The sequence below is a fragment of the Garra rufa genome, unplaced genomic scaffold (assembly GCF_049309525.1).
Source record: "Garra rufa unplaced genomic scaffold, GarRuf1.0 hap1_unplaced_005, whole genome shotgun sequence".
NCBI classification, from domain to species: Eukaryota; Metazoa; Chordata; class Actinopteri; order Cypriniformes; family Cyprinidae; genus Garra; species Garra rufa.
In genome coordinates this window covers 1258360-1276348 of record NW_027394280.1, presented here as the reverse complement: position 1 = coordinate 1276348, position 17989 = coordinate 1258360, and the positions used below count along the sequence as shown (strand labels likewise).

At 40.5% G+C, this 17989-nt stretch overlaps 1 pseudogene; it reads right to left on the bottom strand.

Moving 5' to 3' along the window:
- Nucleotides 1-5063, bottom strand: part of LOC141312756 (uncharacterized) — a 145932-nt pseudogene extending 140869 nt beyond the window's left edge.
- Nucleotides 5064-17989: the final 12926 nt, after the last annotated feature.

The window sequence follows — 17989 nt, the reverse complement described above, 5'->3', positions numbered from 1 at the left end:
AATTTATTTCTGGTCCCTAGTGCTTCCTCGTAAGTGGGAAGAAAACTTTTACTAGAGTGAGTGTTTAAGAGAGAAATCTGAGACTTAAATCTGCACAAGAGTCATTCAGAAGCTTCAATTGAAGATCAAAGATTTCAAACATTCTTTTTTATGCTAATGACTCTGTCATTGTGACATCATACTGTGTATTTCAATCTGGCAGTGTGTTCTTCATGAGCAGTAGTAATTTGTCTCGGACACCACAAATTGAACTCATTACTAGGCCCCCTTGCATTGCTATAGTGCACTAAATGCTGGATGTGGTGTAGTGTGTTGTGGTTGACGGGGGGTGTGACAGTGATTAATAAAATTGCTCCAATACTTGAACACGCTGATGTCACAATACTGTGCTGGGAGGAACGACGGAGACGTAGATCAAAGGAACAGAGTTTATTATAGTCCAAAGACACAGGGTAATCCACACAAGGAAATAGGGAAGACAGATGTATTTGGACAATAGAGACCCAACAGAGACAGAATGCACAGACTTTGATTCTAATATATGGGGTAACTGGGGAACACGGGTGCATAGAATGACTAACTGGACTAAAGGAAAGGAACGCAACCAAAAAAGGGCACACAGAAACAAAAACAGGTCCATATTCCTGGCATATCGTCCCCCTTCTGGAAGGCGCATCCTTGCACTGATGGAACAACAGAAGGAGAAGAATGGACATCCAGGAGGAGGATGACGAACAGAGTCCAAGGTGGAGATGACGGAGGGAGGAGCCTGTCTCTGTATGTCCTCGTGTCTCCTTCCCTTTCTCAGGGAACAAGGGTTGTAGTTATAATCCGAAACGGTGATGTTAAAAATGCTAACAATGTCCTTTATTGTGCTTCAACCAAAAAACTGCACTTCCTGTGAGATCTCTTTTCAATTCATGATATACAAATGTGAAGTTCTTACACTGTAGACAGAGCAAACGCATTGTCCATAATCCATATTATTCCTTGCGCTTTTGTGCATTACCGAGTCAACTAGCTATATTGTGTTGGGCTGAGCTTAAAGTGTACAATGGACAAAACATAATGAGAAACATAATTAGAATGTTCCATTCTATACATTTAGTTTGAAACTCTTTCTACACTAAGGGGATCTGTTAGGCTTCTCTCGATTGTGAATTTTCATATGCCTGTCAAGGCTTCCTTTTTGACTGAAACAGTTTCCACACTGTTTGCATGTGTGAGGCCTCTCTCCAGTATGAACTAACATGTGCTTGTTAAGGGCTCCTTTTTCATTGAAACTCTTTCCACACTGTTGGCATGAGTAAGGCTTCTCTCCAGTGTGGACTCTCATGTGAATGTTAAGGCTTCCTTTTAGTTTAAAACTCTTTCCACACCATTGGCAGGTAAAAGGGCTCTCCATGGTGTGAATTTTCTGGTGGACTTCAAGGTTTCCACTTTGATTGAAACACTTTCCACACTGTTTGCAGGTGTAAGGCTTCTCTCCAGTGTGAATTCTCATGTGTGTGTTAAGGTGTGCTTTTTGAGTGAAACTCTTTCCACACTGTTGGCAGGTAAAAGGGTTCTCTCCAGTGTGAATTCTCATGTGTGTGTTAAGGTGTGCTTTTTGAGTGAAACTCTTTCCACCCTGTTGGCAGGTGTACGGCTTCTCTCCAGTGTGAATACTCATATGTGTTTTAAGGCTTCCTTTTTGAGTGAAATTGTTTCCACACTGAACGCAAGAAAAATAGCTCCTAGTTCCTGTATTTTGACCTCTTTTTTGTTTATAAGTCTTTTCAGACTGTAAGGAACAAAAAACCTGATCTTTCTCTTCAGATTCATTCAGATCTTCTCTCTCCTCTTTCAGCGTTGTTAGGTCTAAGGTGGAAAAAAAGGAATACAAGTTAACCCCAGTTTAGTGGCACAAAACAATTAACATCAAAAGATGTAGATATGTAATGCACGTATGTTAGATCCTATACCACGGTGTCCAAACCTGATCCTGCTCAGCCAGTACCCTACAGAGTTTAGGCTGGCCATTATACAATTAATAATAAAAAAAAATCTAGAAAATTTAATGACAGAGTTTAGGATCTATATATATATATCTATAGACTGATCTCAATGTTTCTGTACCATTTTTGTCTCCTAGGGAATAAAATGCAACAAATTTAGAGAGTTTATTTATTTAATTTAAATCACCTTTAAAACAACAAGTGTTTACTAAAGTGCTGTACAAGCATACTAAATTTAAAACAATAAACACATACAGTGGTGTGGAAAAGTGTTGGCCCCCTTCCTGATTTTATTTATTTATTTATTTTTTCATGTGTCAGACTTTAATGTTTCAGATCATCAAACAAATTTAGATATTAATCAAAGATAACACAACATACAGTTTTGGATGAAGTTTTTTTATCATGAAGGGAAATCCAAACCCACATGGCCCTGTGTGAAAAAGTGTTTGCCCCCTAAACTTAATAACTGTTTGGGCCACCCTTAGCAGCAACAACTGCAATCAATCAGTCCCTCGTCAGAGTATTTTCCCAAAAGTCTTGGGGATCATCAAGACGTGTTCTGGCAAAACTGAGACAAGCCTTTATGTTCTTTTTGCTCAGCAGTGGTTTTTGTCTTGGACCTCTGCCATGCAGGCCATTTTTGCCCAGTCTCTTTCATGCAGTTGTGCAGTTGATTTTGTTGTGGGGTCTTTTGAGACCTCTTGGATGAGTCATCGCTGCGCTCTTGGGGTAATTTTGGTCGGCTGGCCACTCCTGGGAAGGTTCAACACTGTTCCATGTTTTCGCCATTTGTGGATAATGTCTCGCTGGAGTCCCAAGGCAGCGTCGTATTTATGATTTGTTGATTGTGAACAGGTGTGGCAGTATTCAGGCCTGGGTGTAGCTAGAGAAACTGAACTCAGGTGTGATAAAACACAGTTATGTTTTCAACACTTTTCCACACAGGGACATGTGGGATTGGATTTTGTTTTCCCTTCATTAAAAGAACAACACTTTTTCACACCACTGTAAAACAGACAAGAGTCCAACACAATCATAAAAACTTAACACTCATACTGTGTTAAAAGCCAAAGTGTAAAGATGAGTTTTAAGACTAGGTTCCCCCAGTTTTTAACCTTGTGGCGGGAACAACCAAAAGTAAATGCTCGGTGGATCTAAATGCTCTTGTTGGAGTGTATAGCTGTATTAAGTCAGAATATGCTAGTCCATTTAGTGATTTAAACACTAAAACTAAAATCGATTAAAATCAATTCTAAAATGAACAGGAAGCCAATGGAGAGGTGCCAGAATTGGTGTAATATGTTCTCGTTTGTGTGTTCCTGTCAACTTACGAGCAGCAGCATTCTGTACCAACTGCAAATGTGTGAGAGAAGCCTGGTTAATACCTAAACATATGTATAACTCTTTCAAAGTCACTAAAAGATAGAAAAGACTTCACTTTGAATAATTGCCTCAACTGGAAACAACTAGCTTTAATTACTGAATTAACCTTTTTATCCAGTTTTCACTCCATAATAACACCCACATTTTTTACATTGGGCTTCACATATAATCTTAAAATACCAAGATCCAACTGAGAAGAGTCACAAGCACCCCTAGATCCAAATACCACAACTTTTCTTTTCTTCATTAAACTTTAAAACATTTTTAGAGCCAACCAGGTTTAATGTCTTCAAGACAGTCCAACAATGGTGCTTACGACTTTTTATCTTTCTATTTCAAAGGCAGATAAAGCTGAGAATCATCTGCATAAAAATGAAACGAGATGCCAGACTTCCTACAGATGGACCCTAGGGGAAGCAAATATATAGAGAACAAAATAGGCCCAAGAATGGAACCTTGAAAACACTTTTTTTTTCTTTCTCTCTCTCTGTTTTGGCCTTCCATCCACACTGAGACGGCATTTTTATCAAGGAAAACTAATGTCATTAAATTGTTTACTCCAATTTTCCTGTTTTTATGCTAAAAGTGGCATTTTGCTAGTGAAAAGTACTTGCTTTATTTTACTTAAAGTCGGGATAGAATTAAATGAATGCCAAAGCTCAGCATTTTGTTTGTGTACCCCCTCCATCAGTTTGAGAACCATTGGTTTATACTATATTAATATTATTAAAATTATTTTCCTCTTTTTCAATTTTTTTTTGTTTGTTTTCTTGTCAGACTTGCTTTATATTTACAGCTCTGTTTCTCCTATTTTATGCTGTTTTTCTGTATGTCCGACATTGTCTAAAACTATATATATATATATATATATATATATATATATATATATATATTTTATATTTTTTTATTTTATTTTTTTTTTTTCGGCAAATGAAATGATCTTACTAGAGGAAATTGCATGAAAAAGTATTATCCGTTCCATTTGTATAGTCTCAGTGAGCTTTAATAAGGTTTCAGGTATGCACAGAAAGGCAAATGTAACTCTTTCTTACGTTCAAGTGTGGATGAGAAACTTTTGGAAAATGCTCGAAAACGCTTAGCGGCTAGTGTGGATGGAGACATTTTTTAAAACAAAAACACCTTTCCATTGATATCCGGATTAATTTAGATGTAGCTTTACTGTCCACTGGCTGTTTTATTTGCTTATCAAATACTTTAAATGAACAAATGTAGTCAGCATGCAGTAGCCAAATGTGATTACTTACATTTCAAGGTTTGTGCAAATAATTTTCTTAAATACTTTTGCATAATTGGCTAAAGTGCTATCAATGGTTTTAATATTAGAAGCAGATATTGGGTTTAATATTACTGAAAAATGTTTAAGGCTTATTTCCATATTATTGTTACAACATAAATGCATGATCTCATAATAACAAATGTTCAGTGTGAACGCAGGATATTGAAGGCAGGGTTAGTATTTGTCATGTGATCTCAACACTTCTGTCAAATGTCTTAACATTTCTACGCTCCGGTGACATTGTTCATAAATATCATTCCTTTCTGAAGTGAATTCAGCTTTCAGAATAAAAACCAACCTGTTTGTTCCTCAGTATCTTCATGTTTGACTCTGAATGCTTCTTCAGTCTTCAAGTCTTCAATCTCCTCTTTAATAAACACCATCTTTGTTTGTTCTTTAGTTTCTTCATGTTTGACTCTGAATGTTTCTTCGATCTTCATGTCTTCACTCTCCTCTTTAATAAACACCATCTTTATAATAGTGTGTCACATGGATCTCTGATGTTTCTCCAGGAGTTTTTCTGTGTGTTTGAACACTTTGTCCTGTTTAAGATGAGAATAATTAAAGATAAAATGAATGCAAACTAAACACACTCTGTGTGCGTCTTAATTAGTTCAGTTGTCAGAGTGAGAGCTACAGTAAGAGATTTGATAATAACTATACACAAGTTAAACATATCGTTCATATTTAGGTAGGCTAGTTTTAACTTGTATTTGGTATTTAATTATTTGTACATCATATCTAATATATTACACTTTAATGAAATCATTCTCGGTTATGATTCACTCGTTTGTGTTTGTTGTTGTCGTTTGTAGTCCTCGTGCCGCTGAATCGAATCACTGAATCATTTCACAAATGATTTGATTCAAATCATTCGGATTCTCAGTTTCTCTCATCACTTATCATCACACGATTGATTCATGATAGAGAGAGAGAAATGAGACGCACATTCTCTGTTACTAAAGGCTAACGCTTTAACTAACAATAAATAAAGCATTACAATGTTTATATTTAAAAATGATGCATTTCTTTTACGTAACTTGTAAAAAAACGCTTTAATTCATTTATTTAAAAACTTTAAAACCACGAACCTTTCTTCAGGTGAATCACAACAGATGAGGAGCGCGGCGAATCTTAATGACGTCACAGCACCAGAGCAAAATAAAAGTCCTATTCGTTCACTTCTCTCTCACTGAAGTCTGACTCGATGTCTTCTTAGGAATTAATAAGTGTACAGCTCAGACTGCCTCACCTGCATCGATTGCATCTAAAATACTTAGCAGCAAAGCATATTCAATGCTATGAAAACACTGTAATTTGCCCAACACAACTTTTTCTAGTACATTGAAGATTAAAAGAAACAGAAATAAGCAAATAGTTATTCAAAATAGACACGTCTAAGTAATAATTACTGTAAAATATAATTATTCGTTAAATATAAAATATAGTTTTGGGTCTACATTTAATCATAGCCTAAGAAAAAAGCATATAGATAAATACATTTTTTAAGCTGAATACATTTTGCTAGATGTCTGTATGAATACAAATGTGAAATCATGGTAAGTGTCACCTTTTGTCTTTATTGATGCTTCTGCTTCATTTCTTTAATTGGTGTCTTTGTTCTTGCTGATTAATACCTGAGTTAAATGTGAAAGCAGTGTCTGAAGGTCAGACTTTCCCTGATCTCTGTGATAATGAGTGTTATTATGCTGATTGTATTAGAGTTGCTGAAAATCTGGGCAAATTCCTGTAAATACTGTAAATCAATAACCTCAATGTACTGTTTTATTCCAACAGCAAACAAGGAAATGTTTTGAAAGAAAAAAATATATGTATTTTTGTGTGTCATACATATTCAAATGTATTGCAATACTTTAAAAAGTATGTGTAATAGGTAGACCATAAAACTAAACAAATATAGTGTAAATATCTCTGAATTGAAGGAACATATGTTAGTAAAAATGGAGATATATGGTGAGTTTGAAACATTTACATTTACATTTACATTTATTCATTTAGCCGACGCTTTTATCCAAAGCGACTTACAATTGGGAATACAACAAGTGATTCATCCTAAGGAGGCAGATCAACATAGGAAGTGTTCAAAAATACCATATATCAGGCGTTGTTAGAAGAGTGCAGGCTAGAAGGAGAAGATCAAGAAAGAGAGGAAAAACAGGCTAGAAGGGAGGATTTTTTTTTTTTTTTTATTGAGTCAGATAGTGTCGAAAAAGATGGGTTTTCAGCAGTCGTTTGAAAGCTGTTAAGGAGTCTGCATTCCGGATAGGGGTGGGAAGATCATTCCACCAGGCAGGGACATTGAACGAGAATGTTCTGGACAGTGATTTAATACCTCTCTGTGGTGGTACAATGAGGCGTCTTTCACTAGAGGATCTCAGACTTCTGGAAGGAGTGTAGATGTGTAGTAGTGAATGGAGGTAGGCAGGTGATGATCCGGTGGCTGTCCTATATGCCAGCATCAGTGTCTTGAATTTGATGCGTGCTGTAACCGGTAGCCAGTGCAGGGATATGAAGAGAGGTGTGACATGGGCCTTTTTGGGCTCGTTGAAGACCAGTCGTGCTGCTGCATTCTGAATCATTTGTAGAGGCTTGATTGTACATGCTGGAAGACCAGCTAAAAGAGCATTGCAGTAGTCCAGCCTGGAAATGACCAGGGCCTGGACGAGGAGTTGTGTAGCATGCTCTGTTAGGAAGGGCCTGATCTTTCTGATGTTGTACAATGCAAACCTGCAAGATCGAGCGGTCTTAGCAATGTGATCTTTGAAAGTCAGTTGGTTGTCAAAGATAACACCCAGATTTCTGGCTGAAGTTGATGGGGTAATTGTTGATGAACCTAACTGGATGGAGAAGTCATGCTGTAGAGATGGAGTGGCAGGAAAGATAAGGAGTTCCGTCTTTGTTAGATTGAGCTGTAGATGGTGCTCCTTCATCCATGCAGAGATATCCGCCAGGCAACCTGAGATCCGTGCAGCTACCGATGGATCGTCTGGTTTGAAAGAAAGATAGAGCTGTGTGTCATCAGCATAGCAATGGTAGGAGAAGCCATGTGCCTGTATGATGGGGCCCAGAGATGTAGTGTATATGGAGAAAAGGAGAGGTCCAAGAACTGAACCCTGAGGAACCCCAGTGACCAGTTGATGAGTTTTGGATACCTCGCCTCCCCAGGCCACTCTGAAAGACCTACCAGAGAGGTAGGATTTGAACCAGCGAAGTGAAGTCCCTGTAATACCCAGCATTGAGAGGGTGGACAGGAGGATCTGGTGATTCACAGTGTCAAAAGCTGCAGATAGGTCCAGCAAGATGAGTACCGATGATTTGGACTCAGCTTTTGCCGTCCGCAAGGCTTCAGTGACAGACAGTAGCGCAGTCTCAGTTGAATGGCCGCTTCTGAACCCTGATTGGTTAGAGTCCAGTAGATTGTTCTGTGAGAGGAATAAGGATAGCTGGTTGAAAACAGCCCGTTCCAGTGTTTTTGCTATGAATGGAAGGAGGGAGACAGATCTGTAGTTGTCTATGAGTGAAGAGTTAAGTGTAGGTTTTTTGAGCAGTGGGGTTACCCGGGCCTGCTTAAATGTAGTAGGAAAAGTGCCTGTGAGAAGAGATGTGTTGATGATGTGTGTGAGCGCCGGTAGGATTGTAGGGGAGATTGCTTGGAGAAGGTGTGAGGGGATAGGATCTAAAGGACATGTCGTCGGATGGCTGGAGAGGAAAAGTTTGGTTACTTCTGCCTCCGAGCAAGGACAGAAGGAGAAGTGGGGGGTTCCAGCCGTGATTGTGGTCAATTTTCGTTCCTGTATGTGTGGAGCTGAGAACTTATTATTGATCGATGTAGTTTTGTCTGTAAAAAATGTGGCGAAATCATCAGCTGTTATAGAAGTTGTGGGAGGTGGTGGAGGGGGACAAAGCAGTGTATTAAATGTTTTGAAAAGGTTGCGTGCGTCCGGGGAATTGTTGATCCTGTTGTGGAAGTATGAAGATTTGGCTGTATGTACTTGGGTAGCGAAAGATGAGAGCATAGACCGATACTTACTGAGGTCGGATGGATCCTTAGATTTGTGCCATTTTCTCTCAGCTGCCCTAAGTTTGGAACGATGCTCACGAAGAACATCGGATAACCAAGGGGTTGTCGGAGCAGATCGTGCTGGCCTGGAGGAGAGAGGGCATATAACATCTAGACAGGAGGTAAGAGTGGAGCATAAGGTGTCAGTTGCTGCATTAGTGTCCAGGGATGAGAAGTGAGTAGGAGAGGGAAGGGAGGAGGATACTAAAGAAGAAAGATGGGAGTGTGAGAGAGAGCGTAGGTTTCTTCTAAAAGTAACAGGTAGAGGGGTTGGGAGTGCACAAGTAGCAAGATGTAGGTCAAATGTAATGAAGAAGTGGTCAGAGATGTGTAGGGGTTTGACCACAATGTTGTCTGAAATACAATTTCGCATGTAAATGAGATCAAGTTGGTTGCCAGATTTATGAGTGCATGTAGTGATAACACGTTGTAGATCAAATGAAGCTAGAAGTGAATTGAAGTCAGCAGCATAGGGTTTGTCAAGGTGAATGTTGAGGTCCCCAAAGACTAGAAGTGGGCTGCCATCCTCTGGAAACGAGGACAGCAGCCCATCCAGCTCTTCTAAGAAGATGCCAAGTTGAGTAGGAGGGCGGTAGATTACCACAATGTGGAGTTCGATAGGAGATGTTACAGTGATTGTATGAGATTCAAATGAACTATAATTGCATAGAGGAGAATGGGTTGAGTATTTCCAGTTGTTAGAAATAAGAAGTCCCGTCCCCCCGCCCCTTCCAGTCTGACGAGGGGTGTGAGAGAAGGAAAAGTTATTAGAAAGAGCAGCTGGGGTTGCAGAGTCTTCTGGACGAATCCAGGTCTCAGTCAAGCCTAGAATGCTCAAACCAGATTGCACAGAAAATGCTGAAATGAAGTCAGTTTTGTTGACAGCTGACTGACAGTTCCAGAGTCCAACCGTGAAAGAGAAAGGTTCAGTGGAAGAAGTGTCGATAGGACGCAGGTTAGATATATTGCGTCGGCGTGTGCGTGTGATATTAGTGCGGTGTGAAGAGACCACCGGAATGAGTTGGAAACACATGATAGAGGAGGACAGAAAGAAGAGTGAAATAAAGGAGAGGAGTACTTAAGTGCGTTGTCGGTGTCGTTGCTCGGCTAAGTCGTGCAGGAAAAGTCGCAAGTCTTTACTCTCGTCGGTCTTCACGCGAGGAGGCTGAACGCTTCCGCTGACGCTTCAGAGTCAGCTGTTCTGACGCAGTTAAATAGACAACCAAACAGTGCTTCAATGATAAAAGCTAGGGACGCCTCCTAGGCTCAGTCAGCCGCAAATGTCTCGCCCGCACGCAAAATGGCTCAATCGAAACTCAAAAAGCAACAGCTTCGCACTTGTAATAGCTCCAGAAGGGAACGATATGACAAAAACAAAAGCTTCCCTTGGCCGTACGCTCAGTTATCAATTTTAATGATTGCAATAAAAACTAGAATTTAAAGCAAAAACAATCGCAGGACAAATAACAGAAGAACACTCTTTTTCTAACAGTGAATAGATGTAAATACAACAAACGAATAACTAAATAGAACAACGGAGTACTTTGAGAAGCAGCTCAAAATTAATATTAACGAATAAGTGAATAGAAACTACAGAGTGCGTTTTAGAAGCAGCTCAAATTTAATATTAACCAATAAGTAAATAGAAACTACAGAGTGCGTTTTTAGAAGCAGCTCAAATTTAATATTAACCAATAAGTGAATAGAAACTACAGAGTGCGTTTTAGAAGCAGCTCAAATTTAATATTAACCAATAAGTGAATAGAAACTACAGAGTGCGTTTTAGAAGCAGCTCAAATTTAATATTAACCAATAAGTAAATAGAAACTACAGAGTGCGTTTTTAGAAGCAGCTCAAATTTAATATTAACGAATAAGTGAATAGAAACTACAGAGTGCGTTTTAGAAGCAGCTCAAATTTAATATTAACCAATAAGTAAATAGAAACTACAGAGTGCGTTTTTAGAAGCAGCTCAAATTTAATATTAACCAATAAGTAAATAGAAACTACAGAGTGCGTTTTAGAAGCAGCTCAAATTTAATATTAACCAATAAGTGAATAGAAACTACAGAGTGCGTTTTAGAAGCAGCTCAAATTTAATATTAACCAATAAGTAAATAGAAACTACAGAGTGCGTTTTAGAAGCAGCTCAAATTTAATATTAACCAATAAGTAAATAGAAACTACAGAGTGCTTAAGAGAACAGCGGCTTAAAATTAATACTTAGGAATAAGTAATTAAACAGAAACGACAAAGTGCTTTTAGCAGCAACTCTAAGTAACGACCGCCTAGCGAAATAGTATTAAAGTAGACACTTACGCGCCGTTGTTCTTTCTCGTCTGAGGACTGAACTCACTGAAACCCCATCCAACAAAGTTTCATGTGAACACCTGACAACTGGACAACATTTAGTGTTATGAATGTGTTTATTTATTCATTGAAAACTACTGCAGTAACACAACATTTAAGACATGTCAGAATTACCTGGAGTGCTTGTTATTTAACACATATTAGATATTGCTGACACTTTCTAGACAATTTAATACAATGATGAAAGACTATTTGTAGCCAAGTTTGATTATCTATTACTTCCCCATATTTAGATTCAGAAAATGCAGCACTAAACCAACAATAAAGTCATGACTGTAATATATGGATGTCTATTTTTGGTTTGGTAGTCGTCACATCCACTGCTGCTCTGAGCTCTGGATCAGCTGCTGTCCGTGGTGCTGAACATCATACAAGACAAATCAAGAGTCAAGTCAGGACCAGCTTCAGTTCTGTGAGTTTATTATGCTTTGTAAACCAGCGATTCTGTCATAATTTTAAGGAAATGTATGCTCTTCATTAGTTTCTATGTTCATATGTTTAATTTTTTGACAAATAGATCAACTCTATATGTTAGAAATAAGGTTTATAGTAGGTGTAACAAGGATTGACAACTATTATTAAAATAAAGTGACACCTGCTGATGATGATTGATTGCTTATTCTACATAATAGGATATCTAGGTCACATCAGGTCATGGTACTATACAAACTGACAACTTTTATTATGACTTTGAGGCCTGTTGACAGCTTATGTTCAAGTTTTACAGGTATTAATGGCAGCATTGCCTCTTAGCGTTCTGAATGATTAGCTCTTTAGACATGGGGATAAAGGTGCTTTAAAAAAGCAGCAGCAAAAAATAATGACTATGAATGAGTCAGAAAAAGAGAAAGGACATATTTAAATTTTTATTAATAAACTGTGTTTTCCAAGTCAGTGTCAGCCAGTGCTGACTCACCATCTCCACAGAACAGTGACGTGCCTTTAGAGAGAAATGTACCTTTGATTAAGATAAACCAGATTGAAGTTGTGAACATTTAGATTTCCTACCTGATAATAAACTGTTATTATCCCCAGAGACAGATCTGTCCATCATGGACAATTTACCGACTAATAAAACTGCTTTGTGACTAACATTCAACATTTAATAAATCAACCAAAAAAAAAAAAAACATGTCAGAGGTATTCAGAGTTGCTGTCTAATTGAGTGCTGAAAGTCTGTACCACATATAATATGTGAGACTCTCTGTCTAACCTGGCAAGGTCTAGTAAATGTGTTCAGTTGGGGTTGGAGCTAAACTTTGCAGGACACCGGCCCTCTATGACCGAGTTTGGGCACCCCTGACCTAAAGGTGTGTTTGATATTGAATTTTAAAGCTCACTAATCAAATTAAAAAAACGAGTATTCATACTTTTATTTCCAATTCATGTAATACACACATTTACGTCATGCATAAATTAATTTATAGTATACATTAATCCAATTTCCATGTCCCAGCAGGCACACAATGTCATTAGACATTTGGTTCAATTTTGGTTACAACGTAGTGCATTCCATTGTCAGTTATACATCTAATATCAGTTTGGATGTTTTTAGGTCGTGTTGTAAAGTAAGCAAGTTCCAACATCCATTTGACGTCAAATACTGACATTTAGTCACAAATTACTGTCACCAAATTCCAACATTTTCTAGACAGCATAATAAGAACCAAAACCAACAAATTCGCAAAATAATATATCCTACAAGACCTTGAGGTGGTGATGAACATGCAAGTAGAAAATATGACACAGTAGGGGAAGAGTGGGGTAAGATGAGCCATTTTTTACTGCAAAAAAAGCAGGAGTACAATGAAAGTATCTAAAGTAATTTTCAGGATGTTTCCTATCAATTCGAATGATCAAAATGTATCTAAAACAAAGGGTTCTCTGTGTTCCTGTGGCTCAAACCCAACCAAATTTTGAATTTCAGTCTTTAATTGTTTGCATTTCTGAAACAATATGTTGAAAACTGTTGTGAATTTGTCTCAGAAACCAGGAGGCGTTTGGATATCTTGAAGCAGAAGTTTCTCTTTATTGAGATCCTAGCTGTTCGTTGCCGCAGTCATCAAAGTTCGTCTGATTAATGTCAGATACAGTACAGTTTAAATACATTTCCAAGGGGAAGGGATATATAGAGGTGGAGTCAGCGATCGCCGCCACGTCTGGATCAGAGACAGCGGTCACTTCCGAGTCAGGAACAGAGAGCGCAGTTGCCTCCGCGTCAGGAACAGTGAGCGCAGTAGCCTCCGCGTCAGGAAGAGAGAGCGCGGTCACCTCCGCGTCAGGAAGAGAGAGCGCGGTCGCCTCCGCGTCAGAAACAGAGAGCGCGGTCGTCTCCGCGTCAGGAAGAGAGAGCGCGGTCGCCTCCGCGTCAGGAACAGAGAGCGCCGCCGCCTCTGCGTCAGGAACAGAGAGCGCAGCCGCCTCCGTGTCAGGAACAGAGACAGCGGCCACCGCCGCGTCAGGAACAGAGACAGCGATCGCCGCCACGTCAGGAACAGAGACAGCGGTCGCCTCCGCGTCAGGAACAGAGACAGCGATCGCCGCCACGTCAGGAACAGAGACAGCGGTCGCCTCCGCGTCAGGAACAGAGACAGCGATCGCCGCCACGTCAGGAACAGAGACGGCGGTTACTTCTGCGTCAGGAACAGAGATAGCGATCGCCGCCACGTCAGGAACAGAGAGCGCAGTCGCTTCCGCGTCAGGAACAGAGAGCGCTGTCTCCTCCGTGTCAGGAAGAGAGAGCACAGTCGCCTCCGCGTCAGGAACAGAGAGCGCGGTCTCCTCCGCGTCAGGAACAGAGAGCGCAGTCACCTCCGCGTCAGGAACAGAGAGCGCAGTCGCCTCCGCGTCAGGAACAGAGAGCGCTGTCTCCTCCGTGTCAGGAAGAGAGAGCACAGTCGCCTCCGCGTCAGGAACAGAGCGCAGTCGCCTCCGCGTCAGGAACAGAGAGCGCTGTCGCCTCCGCGTCAGGAACAGAGAGCGCGGTCGCCTCCGCGTCAGGAACAGAGAGCGCTGTCTCCTCCGCGTCAGGAACAGAGAGCGCGGTCGCCTCCGCGTCAGGAACAGAGAGCGCGGTCGCCTCCGCGTCAGGAACAGAGAGCGCGGTCGCCTCCGCGTCAGGAAGAGAGAGCGCGGTCGCCTCCGCGTCAGGAACAGAGAGCGCAGTCGCCTCCGCGTCAGGAAGAGAGAGCACAGTCGCTTCCGCGTCAGGAAGAGAGAGCGCAGACGCCTCCGCGTCAGGAAGAGAGAGCGCGGTCGCCTCCGCGTCAGGAAGAGAGAGCGCGGTCGCCTCCGCGTCAGGAAGAGAGAATGCTGTCGCCTCCGCGTCAGGAAGAGAGAGCGCTGTCGCCTCCGCGTCAGGAACAGAGAGCGCGGTCGCCTCCGCGTCAGGAACAGAGAGCGCGGTCGCCTCCGCGTCAGGAAGAGAGAGCGCAGTCGCCTCCGCGTCAGGAACAGAGAGCGCAGTCGCCTCCGCGTCAGGAACAGAGAGCGCGGTCGCCTCCGCGTCAGGAAGAGAGAGCACAGTCGCTTCCACGTCAGGAACAGAGAGCGCGGTCGCCTCCGCGTCAGGAACAGAGAGCGCAGTCGCCTCCGCGTCAGGAAGAGAGAGCACAGTCGCTTCCACGTCAGGAAGAGAGAGCGCAGACGCCTCCGCGTCAGGAAGAGAGAGCGCGGTCACCTCCGCGTCAGGAAGAGAGAGCGCGGTCGCCTCCGCGTCAGGAAGAGAGAGCGTGGTCTCTTACGTTTTTCATGAATGTCCAATACACTATATAGTCATTGATCCAGTGAAGTGGAACTAGAATTTGGTAGCACACACTGTGTGGTTACCTTCCCAATGTGAAGCACATCTATTTGGTCCTGTGCTTCTGTGGTGAGGGCGCCTAGCTTTCAAGGTCTACAATCCTCAAAAACCAATCGAATATGGAATAAAATCCTACATCTTGTGTGATTCTGAAACAGGGTACTGTTTAAAAAACATGAAGTCCTATTGTGAAGAAAGTGCTGCCCTGAAAGACATGGTTGTCTCTTTTTTATATAGCCTAGCCTAGCAGGTCATGGTAAAGGATTATGTATGGTTCATTTTTACAACTCTACCACTGTGTAAACATCTACTTGATTTGAAAAACCCAATTCTGTGGTTGGAGTATGGCAGAGGCCACCAAGAAAAGAAATGCAAAGCAAAACCAGCATGCATTGTGGAATACAATAATGCAATGAATGGAGATAACAAATTAGATCAAAACATTGGGTACTACCCTTTTGTCAGGAAGTCACACAAATGGACAAAGAAATTTGACATTTCTGTTGCAGATCAGTTGGTCAATGCTTTTGTCATTTACAAAGCAAAAAACTCACAAGATAATTGTAAAACTCTCCTCTCTTTCATCCACTATTATAAAATCATGGAGCAGCCAAGAACAGGCTGGTGGTGGTGGTGAAGAAATAGATGACCCTTCAACTGAAAACACTCCTAGAGCACCATACAACACTGACCCTAGAAATAGGGTGAATTACCCTTTTTTTTTTTTTTTAACCTTTTTGGTCCGATTGCGTCTAGTTCCTAAAAGCAACACTTGACAAGAAGATGCAGTGTTTGTGCACATAAATGGTTTGCGAAGTGAGACCTCACTCTCTTTTGAAAGCCCCCTTATATTCTGGTAATTGTTACAGTTTACCACTCAAAGATAAAAATACAGTGCCTAATATTTATTCACCAAATTATAATTTTATACAATTTTTGTTTATTTAATTTTGAAGATTTCTTTTATCAAAGAATATGACATCTGAATGTATTTTATTTGAAAAATAACTTTGATAAAAATGCATTTTTATCATATTTTTGTCCAAAATGTGTTTCTGATGAAACCTATCTGCATTCAAGTGCTGAAAAAATGTGAACACATGGAGATAAATATATTTTTTTTTATTTTTTAAAAGACGTAGCCTAGTTACATGACTTAAGACTCAACTCAGACTCATGACCAAAGACTCAAGACTTGACTCAGACTCCAGCGATAAAGACTTCAGACTTGACTCAGACTCTGGCAGGATCTCATGTTGACTCTTAATGTTTCTAGGATTACTGAAACTTCTTCCACTCTATTTGCAGTTTAAAGACTTCTCTCTAGTGTGAACTCTCATGTGGACTGTAAGGTTTCCAGGATGACTGAAACGGTTTCCACACTGACAGCATGTGAAAGACCTCTCTTCTGTGTGAATATTCATGTGGGATTTAAGGTTTCCTTTTCGAGCGAAACTCTTTCCACACTGTTGGCAAATGAAAGGCTTCTCTCCAGTGTGAATTTGCACGTGACTTGTAAGGTGTCCTTTTTGAATAAACATCTTCCCACAATGTTGGCAGAGGAAAGGCTTCTCTTTTGTGTGAATATTAATGTGAGTTTTAAGGGCTCGTTGTTGTTTGAAACTCTTTCCACACTGAAAGCAAGTGAAATTACTCCTAGTTCCTGTCTTTTGAGCTCTTTTTTGTGTAGAAGTCTTCGCAGACTGTAAGGAACAAAAAGATTTTTCTCCAGTTATGAAATCATGAAGTGTCTCATTCTGATCTTTCTCTTCAGTTTCATTCAGTACGTCCCTCTCCATTTTCAGTGCTTTTAGGTCTAAGGTGGAAAAACAAATAAATAAAAGTAAACCACAGTTTAATGGCACAAAACAATTAAAAATAAACACAACTGAATATACGTCATATGTAATGCATGTATGCTAGAACCTATACCAGGGTGTTCAAACCTGATCCTGAGTTTAAGCTGGCCATTATACCACTTAGACATACCACCAATTAATTACAAAAAAATCGAGATAATGTAATGACAGAGTTGAGGAAATCTAGGTATTGACTGATCTCAGACAAGGAAAAAAGAAAATGGGATACATTCCCCACTCAACCGTCAGATGATAATTGAATCGCTAATCATTTTTGAAGATATGATGACTTTCACTTTGATATTTTAGCGCGGATGACGTATACCTAGTCGAATTGCACTGTAGGGGGCGAGAACGAGTCTTCAACTTCTGTCAAATTACCACATCAAATGAGACGAGCAAACATGGATGCAGTTATGAAGGGCAGGTGCGTGCGTTGCTAGACCCTTTTTACTGGGGCATGTGCCCCAGTGAAAATCTGCTGTTCCCCACTAAAATCTCAAGTTTGAGTTATAATTTACTTTGAAAATCCCGAAATAAAGACATTAAACAATATGCAACAACTGAATTGACGCTTCTAAAAGCAACGCAGTTTAATGGAAGACTATGCACGCAGATAGGCTATCCATGTCCGTGCGCGTCTGTTTATTTAAGGGGAACGCGCACGTCGTGCAGCCTTTTGCGCAGAAGTACTTGGTTACACAAGTTTGTATAGGTAATTATGTTGTAAATGCAATTGTCAAGCAGTTTGTGATGCATTTTGGAAACAGGAGATGAGCGCCTGGTCTAATGCGCCACCTGGCCCGTTCTCGAAGACTTACTTTTAGTCATTATTTGGGTAACACTCATATTCTGAAAATGCCTTCATCAGAATTTAAATTAGCCATTTTAATCTAGATTAATTCCAAGATTTAATCTAGATTAATATAGATTAAAAAAATTAATCTATGCCCACCCCTAATATATATATATATATATATATATATCCCTGGTGAAAAAACAGCTAAAACCAGCCTAGGCTGGTTGGCTGGTTTTAGCTGGTCAACCAGCCTGGTTTTAGCTGGTCATAGCTGGAAGGCAGGCTGGTTTTAGAGGGGTTTTGGCCACTTTTTCAGCCTGGCCAGGCTGATCAGGCTGGTCTTAGCTGGTCAGGCTGGTAACCACCAGCTAAAACCAGCCTGGCCAGGCTGGGAGACC